Source organism: Triticum dicoccoides, chromosome 4A, assembly GCF_002162155.2.
Source record: "Triticum dicoccoides isolate Atlit2015 ecotype Zavitan chromosome 4A, WEW_v2.0, whole genome shotgun sequence".
NCBI lineage: Eukaryota > Viridiplantae > Streptophyta > Magnoliopsida > Poales > Poaceae > Triticum > Triticum dicoccoides.
The window spans coordinates 319,083,844-319,096,600 of NC_041386.1; positions in this window are offsets into that span (position 1 = coordinate 319,083,844).

The following is a 12,757-nucleotide window of genomic DNA, read 5'->3' on the forward strand; positions in this document are numbered from 1 at the left end:
TGCAGCAACACCTCTTATAAAATTCAGGGAGAACAATTCACATATGACTCTAGAATTCTTAACCTCGGGGGATATGATATTATTTTGGGCGCCGACTAGATGTACAGACATAGCCCTATTACATTTGACCTACCAAAAATGCTCATGAGAGCTAAACTAGATGATTGTAGAATTGCAACTTTTTATGATGACAACTTGCCCTCTACTCCTCCTGAACTTATAACCTCTGAGCAGTTGGAACAAATGGAAGACATAGTCTATGGAGCACTCCTATTGGTCCAACCTGTTCCCATAGAGGAAGTTCTGGCACTACAACATCCACCTAAGGTGCAACAGTTAATTGACAAGTTCCCTGGTCTTTTCTCTGAACCTACAACCCTACCCCCAAAAGAAGTTGTGACCATACCATCCCTATGTAAAAAGGAGCTCCTATTGTGAACCAAAGGTGCTATAGAATTCCCCATCATCAGAAAAATGCCATGGCAGAAATTGTCCATGATATGCTCAAAAGTTATATTATAAGGAACAACTCTAGTCCTTACAGCTCCCCTGCTATCTTAGTTAAGAAAAAGGACAATACTTTGACGTTGTGCAATGATTTCAGGAAGGTCAACTCACACACAATCAAAAACAAGTACCCCATACCTGTCATAGAGGATTTACTTGATGAATTAAATGGAGCTTGAATCTTTAGCAAGATTGACCTGAAAAGTGGATATTGCCAAATCAGGATGAAAGAAGAGGATGTCCACAAGACTGCTTTTAGTACTCACCTAGGACACTATGAGTACTTAGTTATGGCCTTTGGATCGACCAATGCACCACAAGACCGCTTTTAGTACTCCACAAGACTGCTTTTAGTACTCACCTAGGACACTATGAGTACTTAGTTATGGCCTTTGGATCGACAATGCACCAGCCACTTTCCAACTCTTAATGAACTCTGTTCTTGGTCCTGAGTTAAGAAGATTTGTGCTAGTCTTCTTTGATGATGTCCTTATTTTCAGCAAATCCTTGGCGCTTGGAACATCTCAAACTAGTATTTGAGAAATTGAGAGAACATCGGCTTGTAGCAAAGCTCAGCAAATTAACTTTTGCTCAAGAAAAGGTGGAATACCTAGTCCATGTCATTACTGGCCAGGTTGTTGCTACTGACCCCTCCAAAATTGTTGCAATTGTTCAATGTCCAGCACCTAGTAATTTCACTCAATTGAGAAGTTTTCTGGGCTTAGCTGGTTACTACAGAAGATTCATCCAAGGTGATGTCAGTTTGTGCAAGCCACTTTTCAATGCCCTCAATAAAGATTCATTTTCCTGGATAGCAGAGCAACAACTAGCATTTGACAATGTGAAACAACTTATGACTACATCACCTGTACTTGCATTTCCAAATTTCTCCCAACCCTTTGTCCTTGAGATAGATGCTTTTGGTCATGGTCTGGGAGCAGTTCTAATGCAAAATGGAAAACCTATCTCCTTTATGAGAAAAGCAATTGGGCCCAAGGCAACATTATCTACTTATGATAAAGAGGTTCTGGCCATAACTGAGGCCCTCAACAAGTGGAAACACTACTTTGCTGCATCATCTCTCATCATTAAAACTGACCAAGAGAGTCCGAAATACATAAATGAGCAGGGACTTACTGAAGGTGTCCGTCACAAGTTGTTGATTAAACTTCTAGGATATAATTTCACAGTGGAATATAAAAGGGGGAAGAAAATAGAGCCGTTGATGCACTTTCCATGGCCACTCATGTTGTTATGGCAATGTTCTCATCCTCAGTTCAACTTGCTTGGATATCTGATGTTACAGCCAGTTATGTTAGTGACCAGAAATGCATAGATATCATCTCTCAACTAGCTGTAAACCACACTTCTTACCCTAATTATAGCCTCACAAATGGGGTGTTAAGACATGAGGGACGAATTGTCATTGTCTCCAACACTGAGTCAAGAAACTCTCTTATCTCATCCTTCCATAACTCTGAACTAGGGGGACATTCCACACACACACACACACACACACACACACACACACACACACACACACACACACACACACACACACACACACAGAGAGAGAGAGAGAGACTTGAAAACGAGTAAAACTACTCTTCACTTGGAATGGGTCAGGGAAACAAGTCCAAGAATTTATCAAGGAATTCCCTATCTACCAATCGAACAAAACAAAGAATTTACAATACCCAGGCCTCCTGGAACCCCTCCTTGTTCTTGAATTTGCTTGGACACATATCAACATGGATTTTATTGAAACCTTCCCTTGTCTGAATACAAAGATGTCCTTCTTATTGTTGTGGACATGTTTACTAAATATGCACACTTTATTGCTATGAAACATCCTATCACAGTGAAGAGTGTAGCGAGAGCTTTCATTGACAATATCTTCAAGTTGCATGGCTTCCCCTTAGTTATTGTTACTGATAGGGACATGATCTATACCAGCCTAATGTGGCAGGAATTATTCAAATGCATGTGAATTAAATTGCACATGAGCACTTCCTACCATCCATAATCTGATGGCTAAACAGAAAGAGTAAACAAGTGTGTGGAAACCTACTTGAGGTTTATGGCTTTTGCTCAACCAACCAAGTGGCACAAATGGCTAGCTCATGCTAAATGGTGGTACAACACAAGTTTTCACACCTCCCTTCAAATGACTCCATTCCAAGCACTTTATGCTAGAAAACCTCCTCTCATTGCTGAGCAAATGTTGCCAATTCCTGAAGATGACACTTGATGTAGGGTGGAATCCTGATGATGTCGATCTTTCATGATTTGGAGGGGAAACGGAGAAGAACATGAAGAACAAGAGGGAAATCACTCAAATAGACAAGACACAATTACACATGTGCTAAATCCACATACACAGGAGAGATACATGATCCAAAGTCAACAAGGAATGATACAAATGGTAGCTAGTTCATCCCAATCCATGAGGAGAGAGGTCTTGAATCCTAGGAGGATCTTCCCATGAAGGGGTCCTGAATCCACTTGGGGGATCTTCTCACATGGAGGCCTTCACTGGTACCGTTACATGTCATACAAACGGTTTTTACCCCCCTTTCACGACAAGAGTTTTAAACTGCCGCCTTGCGAGTGTGTGCGATAGGGGTCTCCTTCCCACACGACCCGAAAACCATCGGGGATAGGCGAGCGGCTATTGATGATTTTCATAGAATAAACGCATGAGTGCTATACAAACCGTTACACATGTCTCACACGTTACGCCTCGATATTACGTTTCTGATCCAAGAGACATCCGAAATGATTACGTTTCTATAGTCATGTGGAAAAGGTGGATATCACAAACATTTAATCTATCGATGTGTTTGTGATAGGTGCGTTATCGCGCACAATTCAAAAAATTTAAAATGTGTGCGGTGCCTCTACTATCGGCAATGTGTCCATTTTCATAACTGTGTGCGATAGGTATTCCTATCACACATGGGCTCTATATATGCACCGTCTTCTTTTTGTCCAATATTACACACACATACATGTTCAAAACATTTGTCGTATTACCATGAATCACACACGTATATGAGATGAAATCGTGTGTGTGTGTCCGTCGAGCATCACAAACGTTTCACGTCAAAGAACCGACTGTTCTATATTTTCCATCGCACACGCTGTTTTCATTCTAACCGTGTGTACTTATTTTATTCGATCCTATTTAATTTTATTTTCACTTGTAATTTATTACTCAAATTGGAAATATTGAAATATGAAACGTGGAATTCAAATTCTCGGCACAATGGTTCAACAACCACTCATAAATAATATTCTCAGTATAACATGTTTAGTAATTATAGGATTAGGCGGCAATTAACTATGATGAACCACAATATTTAGAGGCGGTAAAGGCGAAGAGAGAAGTGTAAATCATTTTGGCCGCCGATGGTGATGAAGAAGCGGAATGCCCATAATGTGCCCTCCTGCATGCCAAAGGCACACACAACTTTTGTCCAACCCCTTGTGATGATCGCTCGCCCATCCTTCACCGTCTTCAGGAAGAATTTTGGACCATTATCATGGTAGTATGAATTATATACTTTAACCTTAGTTGCCTCCACTCCGGTCATGTAGTTTGAAAGGTAATCATCAGTAAATTGCTTCGGAAACCACTGAAAAGAGAAAACTTTCAAATATTCATGTCTAATAGAGTAACTCGTTGTGGACAGGAGGAAAAGGCAACACATTACTTACCATCATAAAGTTCACTGTTGTCTTTACAAAGCATAAATAAAGAGTTTAGTTTCCATCACCCGTCTCTTTCGCCTAACAATCTTTCTTAGTTTCCTCACTTGACGCTTGTTCATGAATATCTCATTGCCTCATATGAAAAAGGGGTCAAAGCGTGGATCAGTACCGCTAATATATGTAACTACAAGCAACTAGTAAATGTTAGAAGCTAAACTGCGATTGCACAAATGATGTAAAATACAACTCCCTCCATTCCTAAGTACAAGTATTTTTAGAGATTTCAATATGAACTACATACAAATGTATATAGACATAGTTTAGGTTAGAATGTAGATTCACTCATTTTGCTCCGTATGTAGTCTAAATTGGAATCTCTAAAAAGACTTATATTTAGAAACAGAGGGAGTATAAGATATGGGATGCATCTAACCTCGAGGGCAAACAACATCATCGCCCATTGTAGTCCCACGTAAGTACATGGAAAGGCAATGTTAACTTCAACAGGGTTGACATCCACCAAAAATAGCAAATGGTAATAAAACGACAACATCTGTAGTGATATCTTCATTGCGAAAGAGTAGCACGGCCGCAAAGGGACGGATTTAAAAAGGTTAGAATTGTTTACTACAACATGCTTAACAGCAACCTAAGTCAAGTATTGTAAGTTTGTAGCTGGTATTGGTGAAATTGAGCTGGACAGTTCATACTTGAACATCATACAATGTGCAGTACTGAAATAAACAAGACACATTTAACTACAGACAACCTAGTATAGCCATTGAAACTAGTACTGATAAAATGAAATTGACAGAGTTAAACACTGCAACGCAGGTGCTGCTAGAGCATATAATGACCCTGTTGTCTATAAAAAGGCAGGGAAATAGCTAAGACGGGTTAGGTATGTTTACTACAACATGCTTAATACACCAACCGTACAAAACATAGCCATTGCAACTGGTATTGGTAAGATTGAACTGGTCAGTTCATACTTGATAAGTCCCGAGGGGTAGTTGCTGGGGCACTTCATATGGGCTAGAGCTCGCCCCAAGTTGGTGACAATGGAGGCGAGGTGTTCCACCGGGTCGAAGCATGGATCAGTGCCGCTGACATGTGTACCTACAAGAAGTAAGTAAATGTTAGAAGCTAAACTACAATTGCACAAATGATGTAAAATATTGTAAGACTGGGGATGTAGCTAACCTCGATGGCAAATAACCACATTGCCCGTTATGGCCCTGCGTAAGTACATGGAAAGGCATGTTAACTACCACAGGGTTAGCATACACCAAAAATAGCAAATGGAAATAAAACGACAACATCTCTGGTGATATCTTCATTGCGGAGAGTAGCACGGTAGTAAAGGGACATATTAAAAAATGGATACAACTATTAATTATAACAGGCTTAACAACATCCTAAGTCATATATTGTAAGTTTGTAGCTAGTATTGGTGAAATTGAGCTGGACAGTTCATACTTGAATATCACAAAGTGTGCAGTACTGAAAATAACAATGCATGTTTAACTATAGGCAACCTAGTATAGCTACTGAAACTGGTATTGATAAAAATGCAATTGACAGAGTTAAACATCGCAAGGCAAGTGCTGCCAGAGCAGAGAATGACCTAGTTGTCTATAAAAAGGTTGGGAAAATAGCTAAGACGTGTTAGGCCTATTTACTACAACATACTTAATACATCAACCGTACAAAACATAGCCATTGCAACTGGTATTGTTAAGATTGAACTGGTCAGTTCATACTTACTAAGTCCCGAGGGGTAGTTGCTGGGGCACTTCATCTGGGGCAGAGCCCGTCCCAAGTCAGTGGCGGCGGAGGCGAGGTGTTCCTCCGGGTCGAAGCATGGATCAGTGCCGCTGACATGTGTACCTACAAGAAGCAAGTAAATGTTAGAAGCTAAACTGCAATTGCATAGATGATGTAAAATACTGTAAGACATGGGATGCAACTAACCTCGGCGACAAACAACAACATCGCCTGTTATGGCCCTGCGTAAGTACATGGAAAGGCATATTAACTACAACACGGTTAGCATCCACCAAAAATAGCAAATGGAAATAAAACAACAACATCTCTAGTGATATCTTCATTGCGGAGAGTGGACGGTAGCAAAGGGACAAATTAAAAATGGATACAATTGTTAATTACAACATGCTTAATAGCATCCTGAGTCATGCATTGTATGTTTGTAGCTGATATTGGTGAAATTGAGATGGACAATTTATACTTGAACATCACACAGTGTGCAGTACTAAAATAAACAAGGCACGTTAACTACAAGCAACCTACTATAGCCATTGAAACTGGCACTGATAAAAATGCAAGTGACAGAGCATCGCAAGGCAAGTGCTGCCAGAGCAGAGAATGGCCCAGTTGTCTATAAAAGGGTAGGAAAATTAGATAAGACATGTTAGGCATGTTTACTACAACATGCTTAATACATCAAACGTACAAAACATAGCCATTGCAACTGGTATTGGTAAGATTGAGCTGGTCAATTCATACTTGGTAAGTCCTGAGTGGTAGTTGTTGGGGCACTTCGTATGGGCCAGAGCCCGCCCCAAGTCCGCGGCGGCAGAGGCGAGGTGTTCCTCCGAGTTGACACGCACATTGGCCATCACGCCATTGATGCCATCAGCTCCTCGACCTCCACGTGATATGTGGTTGGGCTTACGCGGCGATGCTCTGGCGTAGGGGCAGTGGGGATTTGGAGGTATGACGATGTTTCGCAAGCGCCATTTAAGTAATCAGGTTGGGGCCGTGATAGAGATCAGTGGGTTACCTGACTGGATCGACGAGGCTCGGGCAGAACGTAGATGTGGTTGAAGCTGTGGTTGCGGCTGTGGCTGCCACTTGTGAGCTGCGTTGCGATTTCTCAAAGAGGAGAGGATGATGCAGTACAATAGAGATAAGTATTTCCCTCAGTTAAGAACCAAGGTTATCAATCCAGTAGGAGAACCACGCAACACCTCGTTAGCAATACCTACGCACAAAATTACAAATACTTGCATCCAACATGAACAAGGGGTTGTCAATTGATGCGGCTTGAACTACGTTGGTATTTCCCGAAAGAGGAAGGTGATAGAGGCAAAGGTGTCCCGTCTTTCGATGAGATGGTGATTATCGTTTTGGAGGAGTAGACTTTCGCGATCCGACTACGAACATGCGAGGACGTCGCGCCTTAGCAATCGCTAAACCAACTCCGAGAGGTTATTGACCATGTCGGAGCATGATCAACCTGACCACGAAGGTCTATTTCCTGCAAGCAAACGAAGAACAAGCAAGAAACTAAGATTGCAATCAGGATATTGCGAATATAATATGAAAGCTTCATTGATCAAGGTGGGGTTCTATGACGCCTTGGTCTGGTCGTTGAACACAAACGAAGTACGCGAAGTTGCAACTATGGCGAACTTTTAATCTAAGGGCTGTATATATGGATGAAAAGGGGGGGATTTCGTGGCCCTTGGAGGAGGGGTCGTAAACCAACCCTAACTCTTGTTTCCCCACACATACGGACTCTAAAAACAGCCTATACTTATGTATTTCGAAATTACATGGGCCTGGCCCAATAATAAGGTGACGCATCACCTATAATAGCCTCTGGATGAAATTTGTGAAGTGGCATCTTGTATATTTCGTCCAAGACTTCATGCACTAATTACGATGGCTTTAAAGTCCTGAAATCATCACTTGAAACTCCATTCTTGTTTCCCTTGCGCATGCCATCATCTCCTTGTTGGTTCTTGCTCCAATGTTCATCCTTCTCCAAGATAGGCCCTTCATTTGTAAGCAAAACAAATGTATCCAATTTAGGCAGCATCATATTCTCATGAACATTACAATCATTACCAACAAACAAAAGTACCTGGTAATTTAATTGGCGTGCACGAGCTCTAGTAATTGGTTCAGTATGTATAGTAGCAGGGGTTGTGGGTGTAACAATGGTATTGATGTCCTCATCATGCTCCGCTTCTTGAAATGAAGTCATCCTTGACGGGAGTTCATCTTCCTCACCCAAATAAGGCTTCAAATCTGCAATGTTAAAAGTGGGACTAACCCCAAAATCTCCAGGCAGCTCAAGTTTGTATGCATTATCACTTATTTTCTCTAACACCTTAAAAGGACCATCATCACATGGCATTAGCTTTGATTTGCGCAAATCAGGAAATCTATCCTTACGCAAATGTAACCAAACAAGATCTCCAGGTGCAAACACAACATGTTTTCTACTCTTATCTCCAGCAAGTTTATCTTTAGCATTCACACGCTCAACGTTTTCCTTAGTTAACACATGCATTTTTAAAATCAATTCAGCATGTTGTTTAGCATCAAAATTAATGTTCTCCGAAGATGGAAGAGGCAACAAATCAATATGTGCATGAGGTAGGAAACCATAAACAATTTCAAAAGGGCACATCTTAGTAGTAGAATGCAATGAACGATTATAAGCAAATTCAATATGAGGCAAGCATTCTTCCCACATTTTCTTATTATTCTTCAAAACAGTCCTAAGCATAGTAGACAATGTTCTATTGACTACTTCAGTTTGTCCATCAGTTTGGGAGTGACAAGTAGTACTAAAAAGCAGTTTAGTCCCCAACTTAGCCCATAAACATCTCCAAAAGTGGCTAAGAAATTTAGTATCACGATCTGAAACAATAGTATTTGGCACACCATGCAAGCAAATAATTGTTGGGGAACATAGTAATTTCAAAAAATTTCCTACGCACATGCAAGATCATAGTGATGCATAGCAACGAGAGGGGAGAGTATGTCTACGTACCCTCGTAGTCCGAAAGCAAAAGCGTTTATCAACGCGATTGATGTAGTCGTACACCTTCATGATCCGTCCCGATCAAGTACGGAACGTACGGCACCTCCGCGTTCAGCACACGTTCAGCTCAATGATGTCCTCGCCTTCTTGATCCAGCAAGAGGGGCAAAGTAGTAGATGAGTTCCGGCAGCACGACGGCGTGGTGACGGTGTTGGTGAAGAACAATCTCCGCAGGGCTTTGCCTAAGCACTACGAAAAATATTACGGAGGATAAACTAGAGGGGACGGGGTTGCCGGCACACGGCTTGGTGTTTCTTGATCTGTCTTGGGTGCTAGCCCTACCCCTCTATTTTTATGTTGAGCCTTGGGGTCGAAACTTGGAGTAAAAGCCTCCACAAAGTCGGTTTCACCCGAAAGGCAAGAGTCCTTCTCAGACTCCAGGGCCAGACGCCAGGATTCCCGGTGTCAGGACCCAGACGCTAGGGACCCTGGCGTCTGGCCCCTGGACTCCGCAAAACTTCCTTTTGCGCTTTCCAAAAACCTTGTGGGCTTTCCCCTTTGGCCCAAATAAAGTGTTCTCATACCCAAACATTTCGGGAAACATCCGGAACCCCTTCTGGTGAATTCCGGAACCCTTCCGGTGACCAAACACTATTATCCCATATATCAAACTTTATCTCTGGACCATTCCAGAGTTCCTCGTCATGTCCGTGATCTTATCCGGAACTCCGAACAACATTCAGTTACCAACATACATAACTCATAAATACTATATCGTCAACGAACGTTAAGCGTGCGGACCCTATGGGTTCGAGAACTATGTAGACATGACCGTGACACTTCTCTGGTCAATAACCAATAGCGGAACCTGGATGCCCATATTGGCTCCTACATATTCTACAAAGATCTTTATCGGTCGAACCACATAACAACATACGTTGTTCCCTTTGTCATCGGTATGTTACTTGCCCGAGATTTGATCCTCGGTATCTCAATACCTAGTTCAATCTCGTTAGCAGCAAGTCTCTTTACTCGTTCCATAATGCATCATCCTGCAACTAACTCATTAGTTACATTGCTTGCAAGGCTTATAGTGATGTGCATTACCGAGAGGGCCCAAAGATACCTCTCCGACAATCGGAGTGACAAATCCTAATCTCGATATATGCCAACTCAAGAAGTACCATCGGAGACACCTATAGAGCACCTTTATAATCACCCAGTTACGTTGTGACGTTTGGTAGAAGACAAAGTGTTCCTCTGGTAATCGGGAGTTGCATAATCTCATAGTCATAGGAACATGTATAAGTCATGAAGAAAGCAATAATAGTAAACTAAAACGATCAAGTGCTAAGCTAACGGAATGGGTCAAGTCAATCACGTCATTCTCCTAATGATGTGATCCCGTTTATCAAATCATGTCTATGGTTAGGAAACATAACCATCTTTGATCAACGAGCTAGTCAAGTAGAGGCATACTAGTGACACTGTGTTTGTCTATGTATTCATACATGTACTAAGTTTCCGGTTAATACAATTCTAGCATGAATAATAAAAATTTATCATGATATAAGGAAATATAAATAACAACTTTATTATTGCCTCTAGGGCATATTTCCTTCAGTCTCCCACTTGCACTAGAGTCAATAATCTAGTTCACATCATCATGTGATTTAACATCAATAGTTGACATATTTATGTGATTAGTTCACATCTCCATGTGACTAACAACCAAAGGGTTTACTAGAGTCGATAATCTAGTTCACATCGCTATGTGATTAACACCCAAAGAGTGATCATGTTTTGCTTGTGAGAGAAATTTAGTCAACAGGTCTGCCACATTCAGAGCCGTATGTATTTTTGCAAATTTTCTATGTCTACAATGCTTTGCACGGAGCTACTCTAGCTAATTGCTCCCACTTTCAATATGTATCTAGATCAAGACTTAGAGTCATCCAGATCGGTGTCAAAGCTTGCATCGACGTAACTCTTTACGACGAACTCTTTGTCACCTCCATAACTGAGAAACATTTCCTTATTCCACTAAGGGTATTTTTGACCGCTGTCCAGTGATCTACTCCTGGATCACTATTGTACCCTCTTGCCAAACTTATGGTGAGGTACACAATAGGTCTGGTACACAACATAGCATACTTTGTAGAACCTATGACTGAGGCATAGGGACTGACTTTTCATTCTCTTTCTATTTTCTGCCATGGTCGGGTTTTGAGTCTTTACTCAACTTCACACCTTGCAACACAGGCAAGAACTCCTTCTTTGACTGTTCCATTTTGAACTACTTTAAAATCTTGTCAAGGTATGTACTCATTGAAAAAAACTTATCAAGCGTCTTGATCTATCTCTATAGATCTTGATGCTCAATGTGTAAGCAGCTTCATCGAGGTCTTTCTTTGAAAATCTCTTTTCAAACACACCTTTATGCTTTCTAGAAAATTCTACATTATTTCTGATCAACAATATGTCATTCACATATACTTATCAGAAATGTTGTAGTGCTCCCACTCACTTTCTTGTAAATACAGGCTTCACCGCAAGTCTGTATAAAACCATATGCTTTGATCACTTTATCAAAGCATATATTCCAACTCCGAGATGCTTGCACCAGTCCATAGATGGATCGCTGGAGCTTGCTCACTTTGTTAGCACCTTTAGGATCGACAAAACCTTCTGGTTGCATCATATACAACTCTTCTTTAAGAAATCCATTAAGGAATACAATTTTGACATCCATTTGCCAGATTTCATAAAATGCGGCAACTGCTAACATGATTCGGACAAACTTTTAATCATCGATACAAGTGAGAAAATCTCATCATAGTCAACACCTTGAACTTGTCGAAAACATTTTGCGACAATTCAAGCTTCGTAGATAGTAACACTACTATCAGCGTCCGTCTTCCTCTTGAAGATCCATTTATTCTTAATGACTCACCGATCATCGGGCAAGTCAATCAAATTCCATACTTTGTTCTCATACATGGATCCCTTCTCAGATTTCATGGCCTCAAGCCATTTTGCGAAATCTGGGCTCATCATCGCTTCCTCATAGTTCGTTGGTTCATCATGGTCAAGTAATATGACTTCCAGAAAGGATTACCGTACCACTCTGGTGCGGACCATACTCTGGTTATCCTATGAGGTTCGGTAGTAACTTGATCTAAAGTTTCATGATCATCATCATTAGCTTCCTCACTAATTGGTGTAGAGATCACTAGAACTGATTTCTGTGATGAACTACTTTCCAATTCGGGAGAAGGTACAATTACCGTATCAAGTTCTACATTCCTCCCACTCACTTCTTTCGAGAGAAACTTCTTCTCTAGAAAGGATCCACTTTTAGCAACAAAATATATTGCCTTCGGATCTGTGATAGAAGGTGTACCCAATAGTTTCTTTTGGGTATCCTATGAAGATGCACTACTCTGATTTGGGTTCGAGCTTATCAGTTTGAAACTTTTTCACATAAGTATCGTAACCCCAAACTTTAAGAAATGACAGCTTTGGTTTCTTGCCAAACCATTGTTCATACGGTGTCATCTCAATGGATTTAGATGGTGCCCTATTTAACGTGAATGCAGCTGTCTCTAATGCATAACCCCATAACGATAGCGGTAAATCAGTAAGAGACATCATAGATCGCACCATATCTAGTAAAGTGCGATTACGGCGTTCGGACACACCATTACGCTTGGTGTTCCAGGTGGCGTGAGTTGCGAA